The sequence below is a fragment of the Anas acuta genome, chromosome 3, assembly GCF_963932015.1.
Source record: "Anas acuta chromosome 3, bAnaAcu1.1, whole genome shotgun sequence".
Lineage (NCBI taxonomy): Eukaryota > Metazoa > Chordata > Aves > Anseriformes > Anatidae > Anas > Anas acuta.
Genome location: NC_088981.1, coordinates 9790237 through 9816946, shown reverse-complemented (window position 1 = coordinate 9816946; position 26710 = coordinate 9790237). Strand labels below are relative to the sequence as shown.

Genomic DNA, 26710 nt, shown 5'->3' with positions numbered 1-26710 from the left:
AGGAGAGGCTGAGAGTTGGGGTACTTCAACATACAGAGGGGGCAGTGGGATCTTACCCATGTGTGTGAACAGCTGATGGGAGTGAAGAAGCCAGTAGCAGATACGTTCCAGTGGCGCCTAGAGGTGGGATAGGAGGTAATGGGCACAAATGGAAACACTGAAAATTCTGTTTAAATGCTAGAAAAAGCATTTTTATTTACTTAGTTATTAAATGTGAGGTTGACTGAGCCTCTGGAACAGGTTGCTCAGAGAGGAGGTAGTGTTTCCATCCTTGGAGAAATGGAAAAGCCTTTCCTTTTTAAAGGAAACCTTTTAAACGTTTTTAAAACCTGACTGGTCATGGTCCTGGGTAACCTGGTGTAGCTGGTCCTGCTTTGACCAGGTGGGGGGACTAGACCATCTCCAGACATGCCTTACATTAATCTTAAAAGATTTCTTCCCTGAGCAAAGCTAGAGTTCAGTGGAAATTCATTGTAAACATTAGCTAAATCTTTAGTGAAATGATACCTTAAAAAAAATAAATAAATTTTGAAAAGGCTGTTCACATTGTTAATGCTGTAGTTAGGGGAACTCAACAGCCTCAAGTGGAGCATATAACAAGTGATGTATTTACTGTGCAATCCTTCGGGCTGGATGCCCAGGACCTTGCTTGCGCCCCCTTTCATTCTCTGTGAAACTGAAAGTGGGGATACGTACTTAAACCGAGATGTATTGGCTCCTCTGGGGATATTAGATAAAAAGTAGGCGTTAGTACAGTATCACTGTGTGCAAATCGCAGGCCTTCACATTTAAAAAGAAGGATTTCTTACCCCAAATAGTTTTTCCTTGACCTTTCCCCAAGATGAGAGATTTTTTTTGATTTCTTATGTAGTCTGTCTGTTGTAGATTTGGGGAGGTCTGGGACTACTGTGAGGTCACTGCTGCAGTGAGTCCGGTGTTTGGTGAAGGAGAGGGGGAAATTACAATTTTTTTTTGCATGTTGTTATTCAGATGCATGCATCTGAATAGCCCAGCCATCCTATGGAAAGGTCCGTGAATGGCGTGGTGGCTGCTACTTCATGCACAACACAGAGCCTTCAGCTGGCTCTCTCTGTACGTGTGCCCACAGGAAACAGGCACTGTTTCCCTTCCCGTTTTAAGATTGCATCTAAAGAGCCATCTGAGCCTAAAGGAGAGAGGCCAGGGATAAACACCATTCAAATAACTTCCATGCAAGTTGAAATAACTCCTAACGGAAGTTGGCAGTGCTAGCTAGATGCAGAAGGCCAGTGCATTTAATGAGTTGCATGTATTTACACTGGCCATGACGAATCAAAGAAACAAATTAGGACTGCAACCATAATCCAAACCAGTCAGGATTTTCTCCTGTGCTTTGTGGAGCCTATGTCTCCCTCCAGAGTTTAAAGATAGAAAAGATGGTATAGGTAATACATATGTCGAGCAGAACGCGTGGACACTTGGGACAGCCCGTGCCAAATACATGAATGTTTTACTATCCTCTTTGGGAAGAATCCATAAAAAGCCAGACCAACAATTTCTGAGAGTTCTGAAAAAGTTATTAAAAAATGGAAATGTGTGTATATGAAAACCCTTCCTCTTTGAGCAAATGTACTCTATCAAAGAGAACAAAATCATTGAAAGATAAGGCTATCACATCCGCAAATAAAAGCTTCAAATACCCCTGAAACTTGTTTCCCTTTGGTTTCAACTTCTATCTTAATGGAAATTTTTTTAGGGTGTAATGGTTTGGCACAGATGCAGAGCACAAGACAAAGAAACAGGAGATAAAAACTGATTTATTGTGCAGTGCTGACCAGGACTGTTGCATCCCTGCTTTAGCCACATCATCATCTGCTATACTTGCTTTATAAGCATTCATTATGTGAATGGATTATTACAATACACAGAGATGATAAACTAAATTCTGAAAGTTATTATATGTTACCATGCATAAATTTGAAAGTTTCATAATAACTTTTGTTCTCTTTTAGTCATGATCCTTAAATCTCTAAATTGCAGTCAGTGAGAAAACCTTCCTCCTTCTAAACGGTCTCATGATTGTATGTAGAATATGTTTAGGAATGCTAGTTCCTTTCTTGTTTTCATTTTTCATTGCTAATGCTTAAAGTTAACAAAGTAATGAAGAGAGACACATCGAGGAAAACCATCCAAGTCAGAGCAATCCAGCATCGCAGCACATACTACTGACTATGTGCTGGAAGCCACAGCAAGCTTTGTTCAGACCTGCCTGTTGCTGTAAGTTGAGGCTAAGTGAATTAGATGTGCAGTTTATGTTGATTAACTGCAAGGTGCCAACAGAGCTGCAGTGACTGCCGCAGTGCAATGTAGATGTTCAATTCATTTGCCAGCCATCGAAGAACATGTAGATTCTTCCTTAAGATCTGCTTACTGAAGTCCTCTTTCTGGGTTCAGGTGGTGTCCAGGAGACTTCTCTGTATCAGCAAAGAGCCCAGGTAAAACAGGAATGGGGGAAGCCACGAGTGCTACATCCCTGCATTGTATGTCCTTGCTGGGAAGGACATCACTGAGGCTTGAACACAGGAGATGCTTGCTGTAAGCTTAGATGCTCATCTCAGACCAGAGTGCTGTTTGGGGAGATACTTTTCCAGGAACCTTATGTACAGGCTTTGTGGTTGACAGACAGTGAGGTGTCTTGGACTGAGATGTTTCTGAAAAATATTTTTTGGATCTTTGGATGTCAGATTTGTAGCAATCCAACAACAACAAAAAAAAAAAAAAAAAAAAGGAGGTAAAACTGTTATTAGAAATGGTGGTGTAATGATGATGGGTTGCAATCATGCTGCTCAGTTTTAGTGATTCAGAATCTCATGAGACTGGCTTTGAAGGCATTCATTTGTTAGTTTGTGAGAATTCACATGGCTTTTTTTATCAGTTTGTCTTTTCATGCGTGATCTGGTTAGGGGCTATCCTTTCCAAGATTTGTTTATTTTCCCCACAACCATTAGGCTATTGATACGTGTAAAATGAAGAAACAAAAATGGAACCTTAGGGTTGTGAGTTTTTTTTTTTTCTTTTTCCCCTATAGTTTCTTGATTCTAGATGTTGGAGTTTCAAGAAATACACCTGGAGCCTTGAGTCTTACAAAGAAAAATCTGGCAGTGCAGAGATGATGATTGCTGACCTACAGTTAGGGACTGACCTGTAGATCCAGTGGTTTACGCATTGCACTGCTGTGAAACATCTTCTAAGTCTTCCTTTTCCTAAGGGCTATGCTAGGAGCTAGAGAGCTTGCTTCTGAGAGCCTGAGCAGATAAGTCACATTTGAAACCTGACAGCATTGCCACTCCCCATTGCAGACTGAAACCAGTCGCGTTCCTAAGGCCACAGCTGTAAAGCAAGTTTGTGGTTTTATTTTTCTTCTTTTCAAGCCATATTTTTAGTGCGCCCTATAATAAATCTTCATGTTTTGATTATGTGTAAAAAGACAGTGACTAGAGACAGAACACAGTGCTACCAAAATAAACTTGCTTAATGCACAATGGTCCTGCCACAAGCACGGACTCCCCTCTTTGCCTAAACTTAATCTCATTTGAAGTGGTGCAGGGAGAAACATGGGCAGAAAGGAAGAGTCCTATCCCAATGAAAAAAAAAAATTAAAAAAAGAGCACATATATACACGCTGGCAAAAAGTTCTCAGAGGGTTGCCTAGCAATTCTGCAGGCTGTTTGTGCACTTGGAGGAACACGTTCTGAATTAGCATGAAGGCGAAGCCGCTTACGCCGAGCTCTCCGACGTGGCAAGTTGGCTACCATTTCCCGAGGCTGAAAGTAGCAATTTGCTTTCATTGGAAATGAGTCACTAGGAGCCACCATCGAGATGCAGCTGTGCGGCAGGGCCCCGTGCTGGCGTGGCAAGGACAAGGGTCCTGTGGCAGGATGGGGACAGACGAAGGACAGCGGTGGCTCATGCCACTGCTCAGCATGGAGCTAGCACTGGCCATTTTGGAGCTGCCTGGAAGCTGAACAGGTGGTCTGGGGACCCCACCACATCCTTGTGAAGGGAGGGAGAGTTGTGTCCCAGCTCCCATGCAGTGCTGCGTGGTGAGGGCAGAAGCTCTGTAAATATTTGATGGTATCGTATTATGCAGACACATCCAGCCCAGCCAAGACCTTCCAGAAAGGGTTTGGGTCAGCTGCCATCCGTTCTTCAGCCTTGGGCCCTTCAAGGCACGTTGTACACATCTATATTGCCTTTGCCAAGGTTGTGCTTGGTTTTGTGCTGTGGCTTGAACTGTTTCTGTACCAGGCAATGTAGTTCCATGAAGCAGGCTATGTTAGTAGGTGATCCATGGCTCAGCTGACTGCCTGACAGGCAGGTACTTTGGTTAAGAGCAAAGTTTTTTGAAGGCACGTCTTTACTTTTGGAAATGTAGCCATACACTTAGTAAACCCTGCAGAAAAGAGTGGCTTTTGAAATCTACACTACTACAGTAAAGTTTGAAGATTTAAAAAAATAATAATGAAAATATTTAGGCACCTTCCTTTAGAAGTATTTTCTTCTATCAAGTATATTTCATTTCATCTTTTTCAGTGAATTAGTTTGTCAAGTCTAAATTTTAGCTCAGTGACTCTACTCAATCCTGAATTTCTAATTTTACTTTTGCTTTTCTTTTCTCTGTTAATTGAGTAAAATTTTCTCTGTAAGCTCAGGTTTGTGAAATGCAATATTTTTTCAAGTTTTGTATCAAATGATGGGGAAAAAGTTGAGGCTAGAGAAAGATTCTCCCTTTTTTTTTTTTCTTAACAGTATTTGGCAGTTCGGAGTTTATTCTTTATTAGCTTCTTTCCTAATATGTGAGTTGGGTGCATTTCTACTTTGAATAACAAAGTTTTAACTACCCCTTGAAAAGCTGATTTTATTTTTTTTTCTTCTGTGGCCATCTCTAGCAATTTTCATTATTTTTTTTTTAAAGACTTAACTTCCCAGGAATTCCTAGAAATGCATATCTAGTCCATAATCTCTAAATGAACCAACATTTCTATTAAACTGTAAGTAAGGTACTTACTTTAGAAATATGTGTTCAGAGGAACCACTAAACTTCATGACTCTATCAATACGTACTTATCTCCTAATGCTATACGTGTTTAATATATATGTAAATAAGAGTTATTAGCAGAGATTGCATGTTTGGCTCTAACTGTGGGTACCAGCAGATTACCCTGGGGATCTTTGAAATTCTTCTTTGTTTTATTCCACATGAGAACGATAAGATTTTTATTGAATTAAATTTAGTTTTATTTAAATTATCTTGATACGTACCCCGAAAGTGTCTATTTAAAAGAAAACGTGTATCTGATTTCAGAGACTCAGAATAGATACTTCTATGGTTCTCTTTGCCCACAAGGGAATATGACAGGAACGTTTTATTTCAATATTACTTTAATTAAGTAAGAGCTGATATGGAAAGTGTGTAGTGCCCTGTAATTTGATACGGACATTTTCTAACCTTCGAAACAGACTGTGGAAAGCTCTCTGTGTATATCAGTTCCTGGGGTGAGCTGGAGTGGATACGTTTTGAGTTTGTCATCTATTTCTGGTGTCCTGGCAGTATTTTTCCTTATCAAATCCATAAGTTATGTCATTTCTATTTCTGTTCTTTCTTTGAATCAGTCAAGGTTGTAGGGTTTTTTTTTCATTAGCTGTTATGCAATGTCACTTATATTCCTGGCATTTGTGTTTCTGGAAGAATTTGCCTGTCAGTTTTGCATGCTTAGCACCTCCAAAAAATGGAATTTATGAGTTCACTTTGCATACATAGTAACTGCATCCTTGGCTGCGTGTTCACTAATTGAGCTTGGAGCACATAACTAATCCCATCCCAGACAGACTCCAAAAGGGGATGTGCGAGTCAGAAAGTGTTGTAGGGTTGTGTATGGAGAAGCATTTTGAGGTCTGCTTGGGATGTGCTGGTGCAAAGGCTATTTTGGTATAGTGGTGAAGCACAACTGCATCATTCAGCTCCTGCATTATTCATGGCTTCTCTTCAGAAACTGGCTGTGCATGAAAGCCAGCTTTTCAAGGCTAGTGGCTTAAGAAGGATCTTTTACACGAGCCTTGTCTGAAGTTCTCCGCCTCTTGGGGCAACAGAAGTATTTTCCAATACCTCAAGAAAATTGGAGACTGTGGGCATTATATGAGGGGAAAGCGTCTGTTTTCATAGTCTTGGACTTTTAGTTTGGTTTTAGATTTTTTAGCATTTTTCTAGGTCAGGTAGATGTGGCAAAACCATGTTCATGTCATAGGGGTTGACAATTCAGATGTTCCAGTGAGAAATTTGTAAGTAAAGCCTGTCGTAGAAAGGATGCAGCAGGATCTGCGTGCTGCACAGATGTGGTATAGGAACACCACATCTTTCTTTATTTAAAAGAATCCCAAACCAAACCAATAAAACACAGGAAATGTGGGCTTCATCTGTACCATCCCCATGCTCAGCCCAGAGGATGCCCTGCGATCCTCAGGCCACGTGGGTCAGGCTGACAGGGTCGGATCCTGATGGCCAAGAGCAGCCAAAAGCAGGAAGGGGAGCATGTCAAAGCAAGGTCAACATCTGCATGGCAGGTCTGCTGTCACCCTCACACAGGAATTCACTGCTGTCTGGCATCCCACATGGGAACTACCTGCTTCATAGCAGTGGAAGGAATGCTCTAGAAAATATCAATACCAAACTATTGGCAGTTGGTTGTGAGGCAGAGAGCTCAAGGAGTGCCTAGCAGCAGCACACCGTTTGCTGCAACGTGGAGAAGTTGGATGCTCTGGGAATTTGGTGAGGTGGCAGAACAGAGCCTGCAGAGCTTCCCTGACTTTGTGTGCTTCTTACCCGCACGTTGAGACTTTGTTCAAAATCATCATTCCTCTCTCAGTGTCTACATTTCTGTCACACTAATGGAAAGACACTGCAAATTGATGTGTCTGTATGGCTAGAGACCATTTGTCTCTTTTCTTAGAGAAAAATCTGCTTTAAAAAAAAATAAAAATCTGCTTTAAATAAAAAAAAAAAAAAATAAGAAGTTAAGTTCTATACTGTTTTATCCATATCTTGAAACTTTACCAATACAAGCTAGTGAGAAATTTCAGCTCTTTCCATTGTCAAAATTGCTAAATGTGAGAGGGGTGATTAGGCTCCTTTTCTTCATTCAAAGTTTTTGGGCAGGAATTCCAGCTAATATAAATGTCCCTCATGGGCCAGATTAGGTCTCAATATCTAATCTAACATGAACATTTAAGTGACTTGGATTTTTTCCTGCCTTCATTTTTCTAACAAATTTTCTTTTAATTTTCTTTCAAATCTGTTGGTTTTGGGAACTTTTCAGTTGCAGAAAATAGTTTTGTGCATAAATAGATGATGGAAATTCTAATAATTCAAAGTTTGTTTTCAGACTGACTTAAATAGAAAAGTGATCATTTTAAAATATACTCCAGAGTGCAAATCACAGGAAGAACCCCTAGCAGTTGATAATGGGAACAATTAAATGTTTCATTTTTCTTGAAATATTGTGAAATAAATTTTAAAAATTGTTAATAAAACTCTATTAAAGTTAATATAAAATCAAAGTTTAATTTAAACCAATAATCAAAGTGAAATATTTTTACCTTAATGAAATGAAAAGGTTTTGGTATTGGTGAAATAAATAGTGCAAGTAAGGTAGAATTAGACTTTCTTTCTGAAGCTTTACTTTGGAAAAGTAAAAAGCATTGTTGAAATTACCACGGTGGACTTTATTTTTTCTTTTTCTTTTTTCTTTCTTTCTTTCTTTTTTTTTTTTTTTTCCAAAGCTGCGTGTTCTGACAACAGTCTGTTTTTCTTTCATGCACTAGTTCAGCCTGGAAAGTACATGCCAATGCATCATTGATGCCAGTGCATCATTGTAGTGGCCAGCTTCAGTCACTTGCTGACTTCTTTTCACCTTACTTATGGCATGCCCTCATTGAGGTCAAGGCTTGGATTTTATCAGTCAAGAAAAGAGATTTTGGCCATTCCTTTAGTGGCTAAATCAAGAATCCCAAACTGTCTGGATGTCAGGAGCACAGTAAGTCACACTAAGTGGTGCCTTATTGCAAATGGAAGAGAAATGAGCTCTCCAGCTCCATGTGCCTCTTGGTTCAGGTGCTGAGATGGGAAACATGGAAATAAACCTTTCAGTGGCTAGTTCATCCCAGCATAGCGAGGCCTTGGCTAGGATACAGCTAGGTTCTCTATAAAAAAAAATAGTGTATTAATTTCTGATTTTATTTTATACTGGTACAAACCTACTAAGTTTTTCTAATTGCTGGTGTGTCAAACCCCATTTAAGTGGGAGGAGACTGTGGCTTTCTTTGTGCATGGTATGAAGCACCAATGCGTGTGTGGATGTGCCTTTTCTGGTTTGGCATTACCAAATTAAGTGTCAGTTTGTGAAATATTTACTCTATCTGCAGAGCAGATGGAGTGGAAATGCTCATGTGAGTAAATATTTGCCATATATGGACTGTACAATCTGGCTGCATCCTTGCTTATACTCTATAATTTATGCTTTTTAAACAGCAATGAAGAAACCTCAAAAGATTCAGAGGTTCATTTGGATTCTCATAAACACCAAAAGCTTGGATGCTTTCCTCTGCCTCTTGAGGCTCTGCAATTTCAATAAGAAATTTGGTGGAAACAGTTTCTGTAGTAATGCATTTAATGCTTTCACTTCTGCTTCCATCTAGGTGCAGAATATGCAGGGTAACTGCGAGGGAACAGGGGACATTCACTGCACATTTTTAGACTCTGATACATAGCTCTGTTTAGATTCGGGTCAAGTATAGTGGTCGACAGGCAGTCCAATTTTTACCTAAAAATGTATTATTCTGATATGTTTTAAATATCTACTTCTGCTCAAGACCCTGTGTAAGAGAAGTCTTATTTGACTACTATCATTGAATGTGTTTTCTATAAACTCATTTGCTCTCTTCTCTTAGATAATGAACATTTCAAAACGCATTCAGTAAGTGAAAACGTAGAGAAATAGGAAAGTTTATTTATAATTTTACTTGTAAATGATTTTATTCTGAAGATTTATTAAAAGGAGAAGAAAACCCCCTAAAGTTCTGAAGGAATATTAACATAACATGCCTGTAACTCAAGCTGTGTTTAATGAGAGGTGCTGTTTTTTTTTCTGCCATGAGGGCTACAGTCCAATGAGTGATAGCTATGAAAGAGGTCACATACATATTCATCAAATTCGACATGCACATGTAAACTGGTTTTAATAGGCCATGACAGCAGAAGTTGTGTCAGGCAAATAGCTGCACATGTGCTCATTCCCTCGACTGGCATATTTAGCCATTATCACTCTGGTATCCATGGATGAAATATTAGCTTGTTAACTTAAGACCATCAGTTGTTGCTGATGCTTAGTGGCAACCAAAAAAAACACAGATTCCCTCTGCAACTTTATTATGTGCAGAGGTAGAATTGAATTATTACAATTTCATTGTAATATTTCCATTTCCTTCCCTTATTTATTACAGAGGATATTTGCAAGTGATAAATTGGAACGCAACTACAATATAAATAAAGGGTCTATTGATTCAAAAATACTCCAAGGATTGCATCCTGTTATTTCCATGAATTTCTTCCACTGTGCTTCTGATTGTACATTCAGAAGGAACAACGTTGCTACAGCAGTAATTTTTCCATGAGCACATAGCAGCGTGTATATTGACACAAAAAAAATAAACCGAGGGAAAATACGGTCCTTCAGAATCCTCAGCGCAGCAAGGGGTAAACGACCGGCACTCTGCCACGTGTAAATCAGCATACCTGCTGGATCCCGCTGGTTTGTTTTGCCTAAGGTGTGACAGTTTGGTTAACAGTTAACCTCTTCTTGTTGTTCTCTTCCACGGCTAAGGACAAGGAATGCCGGAGTTTTCCCATCTTGTAGGGGAATAACATCTTTCTGCACTGGGGAAAGAAAAAAAAGAAAAAAAAAACAAAAAAAAACAGAGAAGAGCCACTATGTACAGAAAAACAAGGTTACTTAAACAATAGCTTTGCATCTGAAGGAAGATGTACTGCATTGCAGTCTCTTCCCCAGAGAGATTTTTTAAAGGCTACACCTTTGGGCTGATGTATGGGATTGGGCTATGATGGTGTGTTTGAGGAAGGGATTTGCATTGCTCCAGCAGCAAAGCTACCTCTGCATGATACAAGTATGATGCACTGGGTTACAGACCTGTTGCTATATGTATGTTTACAAACAAGCTTGAGCAGGGCGAAAAACCTAAAAAAGAGTTAAAACCTTGCAGCATTCTAATTGTGTACGCTGAGGTGTGAATGCCTTGCTTTTCCAAATTGGTTCCCTTGCATTTGTTGAAGGTCTTTTGGAAATATTGAGAGCTAGTGAAAGCAGATGTCGGGCTTGGCCAAATTATGGTGTACTTGATTGTAATTTAAAAGTAATAAAACAAGTCAGCACTGAGGCAACTCATCTCGGCAAAGAAGGAAATAGTTCCCTCTGTAAACAAGTTCTCCCCCTCCCATGTCAGGCCAGGAAACTGAGCTGCGCAAGTCATGAGGGCAAAATCTTTAGATGCACAAATAAGACGTGGAAGGTGGGTCTTGAACCATATCCTCTTGTGGCCCATTAGACCTTGACATAGTGGGGAAAGATGGTGGGAAGTTAGAAATAGTTTGTAGGTTTTCTTCTGCACAAGGACAATAACTGTTTCCCTGGGGATGGTAGTTGCAAATTCCTGGTGCACACACTAATTTCAGCCATGGTCCCTCCTGTCTGTGGCCCTAAAAGACTCTTTATGCCAGGTCTGGTATGAAGTTGGCTACAGCAGCTTTATCCTGTCTGGGAGTTGCTCGGCTGCCTGGAGGGAATATTCACAAAAACGAACCACAGCTGCAGTGAATAACACCAAAGAGCCTTCTTGGGAGTTGAGGTTGGTGTTTATTTTAAGAAAGCACACCTCGTCTTTGTGATTTTGGACTCCCACACGGTTGGGAATGCCACGGCCAGTTGAGAAATCTGTAAAATTGGACTCCTGAGGCAGATACATTCATCAGTCAGTACGCCCACCTTTGCGTGCCTTGCACTGCTGTATTTTGTGTAAGAACAAGCATGGAGAATGGTGCTCTGTCAACCATCCCAACTGCAAGGAGAATGAGGTTCAAAGAGAAATACTTAAGGAAAAGTACTGCATTTCGATTTTGAAGGACTAAATTGAGAATTATCTGTATTTACAAAAGGTGACAAGTTTGGAGCAGGTCCTCTGTCTCTCCACGTCATGCCAGTTTGTGTGTCTTTGTCTTCTAAGTTTGACACTACATGCTTCAGAAAGAAGAATTAATTAGAGAAGTTGGACAGGAGATAACTGCTACTATTTGTGGGGTTAATCTTGCTCTAATCATTTAGAGGTGAAGGTGGCATGATGGCCTGAAATAGAGGGCATTATCTTGACCAAAATGTTTCTTAGCATTGCACGTTGCTGCTCCAGGTAGTTTTGAAATCCAGGTATCAGCCAGTGAATCTTGCCAGTCTTCATCTCCAGGCTGGAAGACCCTCTTGCAGATCTAGACTCCCAGCATCTTGGCATGCAGGTCACTGGAAGATTTTGAGTCTGAAGTCTTCCAGACAGTGTCTTCCTATGCAGCTGTGTAGGAAGAGTCTAGTGCAAGGGGTCATGAGGAAGGCTCTTAGGTGCTGCTGTGCGATAAATGAAGATAATTTAAGAGGAGAGACATGGAGAGTTGACATAAGTTAATCTTTTACCATTCCTCTATTTTGTATTTGTTAATGCAGCAAGTCTGGTTTCAAATATTTTGAAAAAAGACCTGAGACTGCCCCAGTACTAACTGTGCAAGGAGAAGTCAATCCTATAAAAAGACTTTATCTTTTTATTAAAAAATGCAGTAAGTCGTGGGAAAATATTCAAAATGAGGAATGATCTGATAAAAAACATTAGAGGCTTGGCGTTGGCTCGTATGAACTTTTCTGAAAGAGAAGGGACGTGTTTGTATATTTCTTATCAAACAACCCCAGATTTATTTATATCAATCATTCCTGTAACATGACATGTGAAATTAGCATTATTATTTAATTTTGCATTTACAGCGACAAGCAACATCATTTTTGATCTTGTCTAGATAGAGGAGATGGTTTCCAAAAGTGCTTTTCAATAAATGGGAAAAAATGGCTGCTCCTTAATAATGTAGAGTGCAGTTTTGATTCATCTGGGTTTAAGAGCACAATTTTTTATGGAATCCAAAAGAAAGAAGGTTTTTCTAAACCTCCTAGTTATACTAAGAAACCTGTCCTCTGAGCAGGACAATAATATGCTGCAATCTCTGTCACAAAGAAGCATTTGAGGTTTTTCTTCACTTTTGTGACCTCAAATCAACTTTCTGTCTTGAATATATAGTAAACAGTTCCACTGCATTCATTCCAAAAGGCAAGCACATCTGAACTTGCAGTTGAAACTATTTATTTGACTTTTTTTCTTTCTTTTTTGACAAGCTGTTTAGCCTCCTTGATTTATTGACATGATGAGTTAATTCATTGTTTGAATTTGAGAGAGATCGAGGGGTGTGCTGGGGTGGATTTTTCAGCTGTTGGGTAGCACCAGTGTTTGCAACTGGAAGTCTAATTAGGGGATGGGAAGAGCTGCTTGCATAGTTATTTTTGCATGTATTTTAATGGAAATAAGGAAATACAGCAAGTCAGTGGTTAATGTTTATAAGTCTGCATATAGATAAACTTACTGCAACTGTTAGACTCTTCCATAAGAGTTCCATGTCTTTATGTTCTTTTCCCTTCCTCTGCATCTCTACTCCTTTAAACAATTAGAAAAAAATCTGCATCCGAAAGTTTTAGGAAAAGTTTGTCAAGTGAGGCTGTCTGTAACCATCTGCAGCGCTCTTGGCCATCGAACACCAGCAAAACTGCCCCAAACAATTGGCATGGCATTCCCTAATGAATGAGCACCACCAGGGAAATGAAGCCTCAGTTTGCTTGCCTGTTGTTCTGCCCAGCAGGAGAAATCCCCTATATGCCACTTCTGATCACTTTTTTGAGTCAGTAAAATGCTCCTTGGCACATAGTTTCCTAAACTTTATGGGGAGGATTTTCCGATGACATGACATGTAAAAGATGGTGTCTTGCATGTGTTTTTCCTTTCTCCCTTTCCTCACTGACTGCTGGGTCACCGTTGTCTGGTTGAACATACACAGCGTGTGCACTATGTGCATTCACACTTCCTTGGCAAAGGCACCTCGTACAGAAAGCTCACTCCATAAATAACTTGGGCTGTGCGTTTATTCTGCTCTGAAATGCTGTAAAAAATAAAAGGCTACCTATCAAAGTTGTTTGTCTAATAATGGAGGAAGGGGACGATATTGTAAACACTGTCCAAATGAATTGTAGTAACCAGAATAAATGGTGGTTGCTGTTACTGAGCGCTGAGACTGAGCCGAGGCCTTTCCAAATGCATCACATGTGACTTTAATCCATTCCAGAGCCTAGGTCTCTTCCAGGCTTGGAAATTTGATGCTCCGAGGTGCTAAGCCCCCTCTATTGCTATAGAAATCAATAGGGCAGCAGCCTGCTCAGCACCCCGCAAAGGCGATCAATCTGTTGCAGGCCCAGTCCTCCAGGCCTGATCCTGCACAGCATTTCTGTCTACACTTAATTTTAGACAGGGATATACCACCGTTTGCAGAAGGACCACTCGCTTTAAGTTAACGTGCACATAGGGTTTACAGCACCGGGGTCTTGGTCTGCATTTGGGTTTTGTTTCAATGCCGCAGCTTGCTAGCGTGCCTTCCTTGTAGCAATCTGCTTGAATAAGGTCACATTTCTCTTTTTAAAATCAGCAGTTTATCTCCTTTTGGTGGACAAATATTTTTGGCACTGAACTTGTTAATAATAAGCTGGAACAGGGGCTTAAAGGAATGTGTTTACAGTGTATGAATGAGGCCGTATAGGATATATCCAGCAAAACACCATTTTATGTGAAAGTTTAAACCAGCAGGTGCTGATGCTCACACAGTGTCCCCGCAGCAAGAAAAACGTTAATTCATGAAAGAAACAGTAGGGTGGGGAAGGGATGGAGGGAAAAACAAAACCAAAACCCACGTTCTCAGCCATCAATATTTGCCACCTGAGAGGGGATAAATCCCGCTTCAAACAACCCTTCAGACACCGCCATGTAATGGTCAGAAAAGGCACTCTTTGAGGTGACATTCAAACCTCTGATAGCAGGCAGGCAGTTCTGACAAGAATTATTTTCTCTCCTCTCAGGCCAGTGACTTCTCTGCTCGCCTACCTGTCTGCCACAGCCTGGCCGGAGCAGTAACTGAACCCAGCTTGTCGGAGGGGTGGGGGCCGAGGCCTCCGGGCCTCCCCAGCCCGTCTGTAATTATATGGCCGGCAGAGGAGTTCCTCAGGTTGCACATTAGGCCCTTGCTGAGATCAGTAATTATAATATCAGTTTTCTCCAAATAGGTCTGACAGAATGTCATTGGTAGCAGAGGTGACTCAAAGTTTAGTAAGTCTTAGGGAAAGTTTACTGTCTCCTGCTGCTTTCTGTCCCACAAATTTGGCTTCTCTAATAACCAGCACTGGCCACAAACAGTAGGAATCCTTTTCAATCACTATTAGCAACACTTCATTTCTGTCATATTTGACCCCTGGCAAGCTGCAGCCCAGCAAAGAGCATTCCCTGCAGAAAGTAACCAGACGTCCAGGATTTACTCTGTGACAAATGACGTTGTTAAGGGCCCTTAAAAAACACTAAAACAAATTCACAGCAGGACTCTGGAAAGCCCTTTACCAACCTCCGAAGGATGCAAGGTATAGGATAGCCCGTATACAGTAGCACCCCATCTTTACCTGTTCCCTGTGTGACTTCATGTTTGCTGGAGCCTCCAGCAGGACACTGCTGCTCCCCTTCAGTTTCTTAAAAGTCTGGTGATGTTATTTGTGTTTTATACTGGGAAGTTTCCTAACACAGTGACACCCTTCTCTCACCTAGACGTTTTCATTTGCAGCTCTTTCTGGGTAGTTCAGCAACCCTGTGAAAAAGTGAGACACAATGAGATTATTACAGCCACCAAGGCCATGTCTAGTCAGTGCCTTAATTTTAAAAAGTAAAATATCTAAGTTCATCAGGAAACTTTTGTTTTGTATTTTTAATTCTGTCATGCACAACACTTTTTTTGGAGGGCTTTTTTTTTGGCATACTTAGTTTCTTGCAGAGCCAGTTGTGCATTTGAGGGGACATTGCAGACACCAGCATCCACGTAATCCACTGTTGTAAGGGTCTAAAACGGGTGCAACATGACCCTGGGCAAGGCAAGCAGCAGCAGATGAGCTGCTGGAAGATTGGAGCACAATAAATAGGAGATGCACAGACTGCTCTTCTTCAGACACATCCAGCTCAGTAGTTCTGAGATAGATCCAGGTTGCTCAGCAGGAGCTGTGGTCTGTTAAGTGTAATGAATACATAAAAAACAAAACAAAACAAAACAAAACAAAAAACCAGGAGAAGACGTGGCAAGACAGAAAAGCGAGGGCTTTTGATGCCACAGCCTCTTACATACTCCTCCCAGCTGTTCTTTCCTTATTTCATTTCCTCACCTTGTGATTTATGGGGGGGGGGGGGGGGGGGAGCAACAAAAACCTATCTTGGCTGATGGTTTAAGGCCGTTCAGAAACAGTGGTCAGCAGGGTCACCCTGAGTCCTCGTGCATTGCCTGTTCTCCTTCCCACCCGCGTCACTGTGTAGGCCAGCCACGAGCTCGGGGCAGAAAGCTGCCTAGGTGCGGCAGGCACTGCCCTGACCGGGTGAACGGCATTGTTTGCCCTTCCGTGGTATTTTTCCGCTATGCTCACAGTTGACATTTGAACATATTTTGGAGGGCGTGTTGCAGCCACACCTAAGCCTGTGCCTCAGGCCTGTTGTCTCTCTGACCTAGCAGCCTTCTTGGGAGCCAAGCTGAGGGCTGTCCTCTCTGTGCACATCCAGTACATCCTTATTTTAGGGATCTGTGCAGTGCTTCACTTGGTTTCAGGATTCCCTGAAGAGGTACATTGCTTTTAGGTCAAGAGCAAAACAGCCTATTTCAAACAGACCTACATGCTTTCCTTGTACAGTGCCCACACACTCCTACTTTTGCATGAAAAATGAGAGTTTTGCTGTAGTTTCTGTCTTCTGTCCAGTTTATGTCTTCCTTGGCAAACCAGATGTTGGCACGTGCAGCTTCCAGAAGGCCTGGTCAGCTTGCACAAGAACAGAAAACAGGCTGGACGCACTCAGAATTAGCACAGACTGACTTGAGAGCTAGCTACTGTCTCAGCTGGGCAATGGTGTTTGCCAGAGAATGGGATTAGGTGAGCAAGTATCTGTGGGATGCCAGAGTTGTATTTCTTGGTCATCAGTGCAATGAGAAGTATATGTTAAAGGGTGACACAAAATTATTACTGTTGTATTTGGGCACTTGCAATAAATACATAGAAGGAAGAGGGTAGGAGAGGAAAAAAAATCTGTCAAGAATTGCTGCACATCTGTGTGTATTTTGGGGCCTGAAATTGAACATTCTCTGGAGTCTTTGATCCACAGCTTGGTATTTTGCTGAAGAAGGCTAAGCTAGACTGATCAAAAAAGAGCAGTATGAAGAGGGACCAATTACTACTTGCATTGTGCCATGTGAGATTGTCTTCTAGACCTTGATATGCTCTTAATATACCACAAATAGCCTAAGAAGGTCCAGTTCTGTTGCTGGGAATGTATGTACTGGACTGAAAGTATTTTGCAGCCATCAAGATCTCCTTTAAAAATATCTTTACAATTTTGTTTCATCTTCTCCATTAATGTCCCCTGCCAAGGCTCATAGAGTGAGTAAACAGAGTGCAACAGAGCTGAAATCCTAGGAGATGCTGATGGAGTGCATGGTTTGTACTGGGGTGGATCAGTCAAGAGGGCCTTGAGCAAAAAACTCACGTAGGCCTTGCTGTTCAACTCGGACAGAAATCGGGCATCAGGGAAGAAGTGTGTAACCTGCTACTTTCCACCTCAGAGGCTATAGGTTGACAGACATTTTTACACACCCAAAGTTGTGCTGTAGGGCTGCCATCTCGGCCTGGCTACCATCCTCCTGGCCCAAGTAACCCCTTGGGTTACCCCTCGTATCTTGCCAGGTTGGTTTTCAGCCAGCCCAGATTCCTGAGCCATACAGCTGTATATACTCGCTGGCTGGGGCCAGGGAGGGCAGACCCACAAGCAGCCCCCCTCTGGAGGCACATCCATACGTGCAGGTGGAACCACCAGGGGACCCCAAAGGTCCTCAGCGTGGTCACTGTTGCAAAGCCCATGGGATGCCTGCTCTTTCAGTGTGTGAAAAGTCCACTCCCAGGAAAGACAGGTTTTACTTAATTCTTTCTGATTTTTTCTCCTCCTTAATGGCCTTAATTGATTTCCTTTCCCTGTGGCTGCAGGCCCGGATTACCAACTTTCCTCAGAGCCTAAAGGTACAGGACACTTATGAAGTCTCGAGGCAATGTAATTAATCAGCTATATGGAGAGATGGAGTCCAGTTAAACTATCAGCCACTACTGGCGATCTGCAGTGGAGCCATGCTGATCCTGTGGTACGTGAGGCAGAACTCCCTGTATAAGCCATTAAAAGAAGTCAGATCCTGCTGAGGAGGAGAGGTAGGTCTTGTGCTTAATGCACCAAACTGGGATTCATGAGGCAGAAGCCAAATTCCCGCTTCCCTACCTCAGCCTTGCTGCCTGCCCTTAGGGTTGCCACTTACTATCTGTGCCTTAATTGCAAAGTTTCTGCGTGCCTGTGTTGCTGTACAAAGCTGTTTTTTCTTAAAGAAGCAAGGCGTTTGCCACAATGGAGCCCTGTGATCAATATAAAGTATCACAGTTAAAACAGAAAGTGGGATATTTGCTGGAATGAAGACTGTTTCTTGGGCTGACCCACAATGCACACGTTGTGGGGGCTTGTTGACTTGCTGCTGTGCTAATGCCCATTCACACGGCTCGTTTCTTTTTTGCATTGCTCAGTTTATGTGAAAATCTACGTCTTTACATTTCCAGTAAAAGTCTGGTCCGGGCTAAGTTAACATAAAGCTTGGTGGAGAAACAAGGGGACAGGCTAGCGTTAAAAGGAAGGGAGCAGAGGTGACTCAAAGTTTAGAGAGCCTTAGAGAAGTTTACTGTCTCCCGTTGCTCTCTGTTCGACAGAGTTGGCCCATCTAAAACCAACACTGGCCAGCAGCAGTGGGAATCCTTTTCAATCACCATTAGCAACACTTTTATTTCCATCATACTTGACCACAGCAGGCTGCATCCCAGTGAAGAGCATTCCTTTCAGAAAGCCAGCAGACATTCAAGTGCAGCGGATTTACTGTGTGAAAATGGCATTTTTAGGGGCTTCTGAAAATGTTTAAATGAATGCTCTTTTTTTTTTATTCTTTCTCACAGCTTGATTCTCAGCTTAGAAAGCCCTTCTTGCTAAACAATTTTAGAGTCTCCTACAGGAGTTTAAAAGTTAGGTTAGTGTTCAAAATATAAATGTCTCTTGCTACTGTGGAACTACTCATTTCTTAAGGCATGTATATTGGGAGAACTAGTGTTTTCAGCTATTTTGTTCAGTGTGAATGAATTAGGATTACTGATGCATATTTTGGAGTTGACAAAAGAATTCTGCACAGTCTTTAAGTTTTTATGAAACTGTGCAGTAATGTTCGTGAGGTTTTCCTGCTCAGACTAGCAAGACAGCCTTCCATAATACAGCCCCATTCAAGTTGAAAAGAGCCAAGAAGAAAAATTTCCCCTGGTTTGGCCCTATTCCTAAAACTTTCCGTATCTCCTTAATCAGGAGACTGCTTTCAGGTCAGGGGGAGGGAGCGACTGAAGGGACTTAAACTCAACACTTATTTGTTGGAGAGGACAAATAGAACTAAGGTCAGTCTCCACTGCAAATCTTAGTTAAAGCACAATTGCAAGGAGCTGGTTAAATCCAAGTCACAGTGTGGTGGAGTGGTAGGACTTCCCTTCGCTCCCCAGACCAGATTAAAGTGGCTCTGGGTTTGGTTCTTTTCCTGCACAGAAACGCCTGGGCTCTCGCCAGTTCTGCCTGGAATCAAAGGGAATCTCTTTTCTGCAGTGAATTATGTGACGGGCAATTATGTGCAAATAACTATAAAAGTATGGGTTTTGTCAAGTTCCCGTAAAGTCCCTGTTTATATTCACAAACTTTTACTGTCTTCTTTCCTGAGGCTGGAGATTTCAGGAGCAGCTTGTGAACTTTGTTCCCCTCATATTTATTTTTTTTCTTATCCTGGTTTTGGGGGTATCACTGAACCGACGGCTGCTCCTGTGAGGGAATTTCCATGTGCTGATTCCATGTGCCTCTCCCTACATAAACTGCAGTTGTGGCCCAGGTTAATCCCACCTCACTGCATCAATAGCCCAGTCAACAAAGATAATCTCTTAGGGTTTTCAGAGAGAAATAAGCATATTTAGACAGCGTGTGGGTCAACTATGGGATGAATAATCTGCTGAAGAGCTGGTAGTCCCTTGTTAATTACAGAGCCTTGGTGATTGAGACCCCAGCCAAGAGGCCTCTGGTGAAATCAGATGAATTCCACCAGTGAAATCAGATGAATCCAGGCACGTGGTGCTCCTGCCTGAAGCCCTCCTGAGCATGAACAACAGTGGGTGCAAATTCAGTTTGGGTCAGTGTGAAAGCATAATGCAAAATGCAACACAAAAACCCTGTGCAGGGGAACAGTTTGACATCCTTCTGTTGTTCTCAGGAAATTAGTGCAGCATCGCTTTGGGAGTCAAACGCGTAATTTGAATGTTGGGCCTTCTAATTGATCCCAGTCTTGACAAAGACAGACTTGATGTTACATACTATGTGATCACTGGCACAGCAGGGGCAACTAGACAGAGAGAATTGAGTGGTGTGTTCATGAAAGAGCTAATAGAAATCAAAGATAAAATGTTGCCTCCTTGAAATTATGCTCCCCCACACATGTGGTCTGTTCTTTCTTATATGAAGAATATAGGGAGTATTTAATGAACTGGGTCTTAAGTGAGTATAGCATGTTGCCCACTGCAACTGTGTGGTCTCCATTAAATGCAATACTGTATTTTTGATGGGCAAGCAAATTGGTTTCTTTTTTTGTTTGTTTGTTTGTTTTGTTTTGTTTTGCTGACATTAGCCAGGAGCTTACATTTTCCATTTCCTGCAGTAAATTGTGATTGTCCAGTTTTGAAGAGTACAGAGTAAAGGTGTATAAATGTGTATGTCGAGGGTGGCAATGTAGAAGATGGAGTTCAATAGTGCAGTTTCTGTTGGTTTTAATCTAGATTGAGGTGAATATTTACCTGTCAGGTGCTTTCTCCCCAGAAATCACTGCCCTACTAACATTTCTCATGCCCTTGTGCACTCTTTAATTATTAGTATAAAATATTATTAGTAGAAATATTAATAAACGTGTACAAAGGTATTTGGATTGAAACACTGCATTTAAGTGACTGACTCATTCAAGTGCTCTACAGGCGGTAAGTTAGAGCTTTATTATAGGTTGACCAATTCTGACTTAAGGTGAGATGCGGTCAGTAAACATGGGTTTGTCCTGTTTTTCCCAAGTAGAAAACATTCTTGTTTTGAAGGTGTTATCTGGTGTAATCTTTGTTATTAGAATTAAGGTGGGAAAGTGTTACTGTGAGTGTGCCTGCTGTTTTGGCAACAAAATCAGTAGTCACTGGGTACTGGGATGGCTTGAAAGTGCAGCCAATGCAATGTTCGCAGTGATCAAACTGGAGCTCTTGCTGCTGTGTCGGTTGCCAAAGATACATAGTTAGAGCCTTCATTCAGGGAGAATGAGGAAAATTCATAGTCCCATGACATTAAATAAAAAGAACAGCCAAAACCCTTATTATAGATTTCCTATTTTCCATTTCTTTGTATGTGATTTCCTTCTCCTTTACATCTCTCTGTGTCGGAAAGGTTCTTGTTTAAAAGGTTTTGTAGATATTGGGAACAAAAGCAACTGAACTTGAAGTCTGATCCAGCCAAGCAGCTCCTCCTGCCATGTACAGCTGTTCTTTCCTTTCGAACCCTCCAAAACCCTCTGAGCTAAATGCTTCATTTAAAAAAAAAAAAAAAAAAAAAAAGGAAAGAAAAAAAAAGGAATCATCAATCATAACCCTTCTGGTAAGGAGAAGAGGATTCTTCTGTACAATAAATAGAAAATTTCCTTGCATTCGTTTCAACACAGTGTCTGTTATTCTTCCTGTAGTAACTGTTCTTTCTGTGCACCTACCTACCCCCCTTTCTGTGTGTTTCTTCTTCTCCATCCTCTCTCAAAACATGCTGTCTGCTCCGTCTTCCCAGTTGTATCACATTCCCTGACTTTTATCCTTTCCATCTTGTTTCCATGGGCCTGGTCTGGTACCACTGAAATTAATGGACATTTTGGCAATTTCTTTGTCTATAACAAAGCCGGATGCTGTCTAAGTGCTGCTGCACTTGGACCAGTAGTAAGTGTATCAGGTTCCCTATGAAACTCCATCACACTGGTGCTCAACAGGAAAATCAGTGCTGCTTTTGTCAGGCTAGCCAGGATGTACATCATTACTAAAGAAGCAGTCAGGCCGTATGGAAAATTAAATCAAACTCTAAGATCCCAAGATGAATTGGAGATTGGCTTCCTCCCAGTTCTGTTCCCGAGGCTGAGATCTTTAGCAGACATGCTGGAGGAGGGAAAAGATGGAGCAGGAGAAAGGGAAGTTTTAAATGCCCTGAGGCAAAAGCTTAGCCATCCTTCTCGGCAGCAGTTTCCAGCTCTCTGAAAACCTTACTCTCAGCTACTGAATAAGTGCTCACTGTTTCAATTTCTATATTTTTTTCCTTCTCTCCCTAAAATATAACTATCAGTCTTTACAACAGGGTAGTCTGGCTTTTGGAACAGTCAAAGCTTAAAAAGCTGTTAAAGAAACTTTACAATAAAATATAAAGAGTATGTCACCTGCCTGCTGTCCCCACTGGAGAGCCGTGTTAGAAAATCTCTTCCTGAACTGATGGCTCAAGCTTTCTTTTTAGTTAAAATAAGATTGTCTGCATAAACCAGGCAAGGGAAGAAAGAAAGGGTCTTGAAGAAAGAAAGAGAGATTGAGAGAGGAAGAATCACAAATGAGTGATTGGAAAAATGTCTATTCTTTGTCCTGTAAGCACTTTAGTGACGCATTAGAAAGCTGGTAACCCTAAGCTTCCTCTTGTCAGTGAAAAACAGGAGGTATCTCCGAAGCATAATTCTGCTCAGCTAAAACCTGAGTCAGCCTGCCAATGTACTTTCTGTCTGTGTGGATGATAAAGGAAAAAAATAGCAACTCACTTTCTACGTTTGGTTTCTCAAGCAAATGCTTAAATGTGAAAAGGGTGAAATTGGTCCTTTGTGTATACGGAAGGGATACAGTACAGGCAGATCTGCAGGGATGCCAGCAAGAAACCAGGGACACAGAGCAAGAACCAGCATGTGAATGAGCCTGTATGTCTGAGGCAAAGGGAAGAGACAAACAAATCATGTCCAAGAGTAGGTGGCACCAAGTGATGGGCACTTGTGACAAAGATGGAGCAAATGTGGCTAAAATGTCCCTGTGTTTGCAGCCGTGTTTGGTGCCCAGTGGTGGCTGTCACGAGAAATGTTGGAGGCTGAGAGGTGTGAGGGTGAAGGAGGAAGCACCTGGACATCTCTGGCTGCACTAGAGACCATGGTGCACAGACCATGCTGCAGGCTGCTGCTTCTGCAAAGCTCAACCTATCCGGGATTTTACACTTAAAGGGCCTTGTTCACTGCCATTAATAATTTGCAGCAAAATCAGACAGAAAATGAAACATTTTTTTTTAGTGTTAAAAAAGCTGCCCTAAATAATTATGTATTTTTTCTCAGATACGTGTCAGACCAGCAGGGTCATAGCAATCCTTGAAAGGTTACAGAATTTGTTTGCCGGGGGGCCATTGATCTTCTGTTTGTTTATTGCTTCATCTGACACCTTATGCACTTCCCATGTTGCTGAGGGTTGCCTATAAATCTTGTACCTTGTACCAAATTAAGAAGACCATCTGTTGAAGGAAGCCTGTGTGAGGAGGTTTCTTGGAATGCAGCACTGATGGAACTGTAGCACCTATACAGTTATCTGAAGCCCCTCTTTCCCTGCAGAGAAAGGGGGCAGGATTAGTTTTCTGTTGAGCACCACACAGCTCCAGTGAATCTGTAATTTCCAAATGTCTGTTGATTGGATTTGTGTATTAATGGTTATAAGGATCTTCCTCCTTAAGCTATAAATCACGTTTTATGGTATTAATTCATAGGAAATGATTAAAGCATCCTAAATAGGTAAAGATTTACAGGTTTAATATTAGCTGCTTGACTGGCATCTCCCCTTGATGTTGTAGTGCCAGAAGACTGATTGGAGTGAGTTCATTTTTATGGAGTTATTCTTCATTAATAACCTGTTTCTGACTCCATCAAACATGTGCAAGGGACACGGAGACAGTTATTTGTTCTGAATATGAGGGACTGTAGGTTAAATGTTTTCCTTCATTTCAGATTAGTTACAGTACTGTGTTCTCTGCCGTAAGCAGCAACTCACTGCTGAGGGATGTCTGAAACAGGCAGGCAGTTAGGTTATATTCTTCAAAACAATTCCTAACAATTCAAGGATGTCCATTGTGAAGGGATAACAGACTCGGCTTTCCCCCCCCCACCCCCTCATTTGATAATGTAAATTTTTTTCGTTTTGAAGAATGCACCTACCTTTTAAAAAATAATCTTGATGGGGATTTAAAAACAAGAGGGAATAGAGCCCTGGTAGATCTGGTCAGAAAATGTTTTCCAAGAAGCTGGGAAGATACAAATTGTTGTAAGATGTCGTTTGTGAGTTAGTATTTGTGTATTTGAATGGGTAGAGGGCAATGCAAAGAGGATCAGAGATACAGTAATTGTATCTGCGAAGGTTGTGCATAGTCACGAGAATATTGTCCATTTCTGCTGGTACAAAACAGGAAGATCTTTTGTGAATGACAGATTGAATTTCCATCTCTTGGTGCCTGCATGTGCATAACCTGTGTATCCCTAAGTTGCCACATTTCTACAGCAAAAAAAATCTGTGCAACCATCTCACTTATCTCCTGTTAAACATAACTGTAATGCAGTGATATCTCCATCTTTACTCAAACTGAAGGTAATATCTCCATGTTTAATCAGTCTGGAAGGTGCCATGCTTTTTGGTCTCCTGAAAACGAAATACTTTTTTGATGTCATCTAAATCATATGCATTGCTCTGCAGTAAACAGGAAGGTCTTGATACTACTCACCTCTCACACTGCCCAAACCAAGTTCATCAGGCAAGTTTGGAATAAGAAAAGGCCATTTGTTAGCCATCATTATAAAAGATGGATTATATCGGCAGTTTCCAAATGTTGATCCAGAGACCTGAAGGTCTGCAGAGACTGAGCTGACCTTGAGAATTTTCCATGCTTTGATTCAGCGATTAAATCATGTTGCAAGAAGTTCACCAGTCAGAAACATATCATCGGCTGATGATATGGCTGGCAAAATTTGACAGAAGTCAATGCAGTCATGCAGCCCTCACTGCCCGAAGAACTGTCCTCTTTCCCAGACCGTGTTCAAAATCTCTTCCTGTGAGAGCCCCACAGCGGTGTCACTGCTACTGCAGCACCATTTGGTTATCAGGGGGAGGGAAACAGTCTTTGTGATCACCTTTTCTGAAGATGTGTGTATGGTATAAAAAGTTTTGAACACTTCTGGCTTTTACTTCCAAGAAGTTGGAAGGGAGGAGAGTTATTGCCACAGAGAAACAGAAGGATAATACTGGATGTTTGTATGTTAGAGGTGGTCCATGTGCAGTGCCTGGAGGATCTTCTGATGAGATGTCACATCATATAAGAAATCCAATACTCAAATGCTGTTGTCATAAAAAGAAGGTTTTACTTTGACTCTATTCCAGTACTCCAATGCTGTTCCAGAAAAATAAAGAACCAGTTTTATAATGAAATTACTTTGCTTTGAATGCTGTTCACATACAGAAAATGAAAAAATCTTTCATGTTCTGGTTAGAGGAATTAGCCCCAAGAACATTTTAATGCTACTCGCTTTTATTTTTGATTTTGTGTTCCAGAAATGTCTGTGTTGCTTGCTAATGATCATAAAGCATCATCAGCCCATCCTTTGCCACGCATAACGAAAGCCAGCATCTCAGCAAAGTTAGGAAGTAGCTTTATTTCGATACCAAAAGGAAAAGCTTTTTTTTTTTTTTTTAAAGACCAGCAATAATCATGGACAGTACAGCAAATCACAGTGTTTTTCCCAGCAAAACACGATCAAATGTTTTATTCTAGCCAACAAACAGGTTTCTGATTCTGCGAATACCATGACACAGAAGGGCATCTCTAGCAGTGTGCCATTAAACCTCCTTGGCCTGTATAAGAAGAGCTTGGTTCTGACTGTGTCTAATGAACTTTGAATTCAGTGGGACTCTTCCCATGACACCTGCTGACGTCTCCCAGGTCCTGTCAATAGACCACTGGGAAGAGAGGGTTTTTTTGCCTGGTTTAGCAGCCGTTTCACTCTGATGTACATGGGAGGCTGAGCAGATAGCTGGGGTGTTTGTGGGGATGCTGCTGGCATCTGGAAGTGAGTATAAACTTAGGTTTGGGATCTGGGTGGCTTTTGTGTTTGGTTTTGGGGAGAAAGAAAATAGTTTTTAATCCATGAGAAGAAGTTACATTGCAACTTCATGCCTTGAAACCCTACATTTTCTTCTCAAGTTGCTCACTTCACTGTTTGGAAGAGGACACAGCTCCCATGTTACCGGTAATAGTAATAAAATTCCTTCAACACATCGGTTCTAACAGCAGCTCCTGGGACATCTTCCTGGTGATTTCCTTCTGATGCGACCTGCTGCTATTTACATTAAGAATCTCTGACTGCTTGAAAAATGGATCAATATTGCAGCACTCCAGTAGCATTTGGATTTCTTCTTTTGCTTCCTGGCCTGTTGTGGTTTTGTTTTGTTTTGTTTTGTTTTAATATTCCTAGGGAAATCCCATCCAGCCTGGCAATGGTCTCTAAGGCGCTGCCCTTTAGTAGCTGCCACCCATCCAATCAAAGCAGGGCAGAAGCTGCCAAGCTCTAGTGCTTCTTTGCTTTATTCCTCGAAGAATGTCCCTGCCTCCTCTTTCTTGGATGTTTTCTGTATAAACATTTGTGACTCTGTCTCACTGTTAGCCAAGATCATGTTTGCTTGCAATTAGTGGAGCTTTTGAACAGATTTGGGCCAGTGCTACACAGTTCAATAATCACCACTTTTCCACTCTTTTCTAGTAATTCTTTTGTGATGGGCAAATATATTTCACAACATAATAATGTCCCTTGGCAGGTTTGATCTCATTCTCATAATGCGAACGTTTATAGACAATGGACTCAATATGCCAGTTAAAACAGATTTTGATTTTGCTTATCTACAGCCAAAGTTCTTGGCCCCTGGTGCACAACCAAACCATGTGTAAAAAGGTATTCGGCTCGGAATGAGATCACTAACATCTGTTGCTGCACATAACATTTAATCTTCAAGCACCATCAACAACAACAAAA

At 41.4% G+C, this 26710-nt stretch overlaps 1 long non-coding RNA gene across 9 annotated transcripts in view; it reads left to right on the top strand.

The window, feature by feature from the left end:
- LOC137853359 (uncharacterized) overlaps positions 1-26710 on the top strand; it is a 484321-nt gene that overhangs the window by 355348 nt on the left and 102263 nt on the right. For all 9 annotated transcript variants that reach the window (XR_011094435.1, XR_011094436.1, XR_011094434.1 and 6 more), the window contains one exon: positions 17505-17720. This is a non-coding gene — a long non-coding RNA (uncharacterized lncRNA). The remainder of the gene's footprint in view (positions 1-17504; positions 17721-26710) is intronic.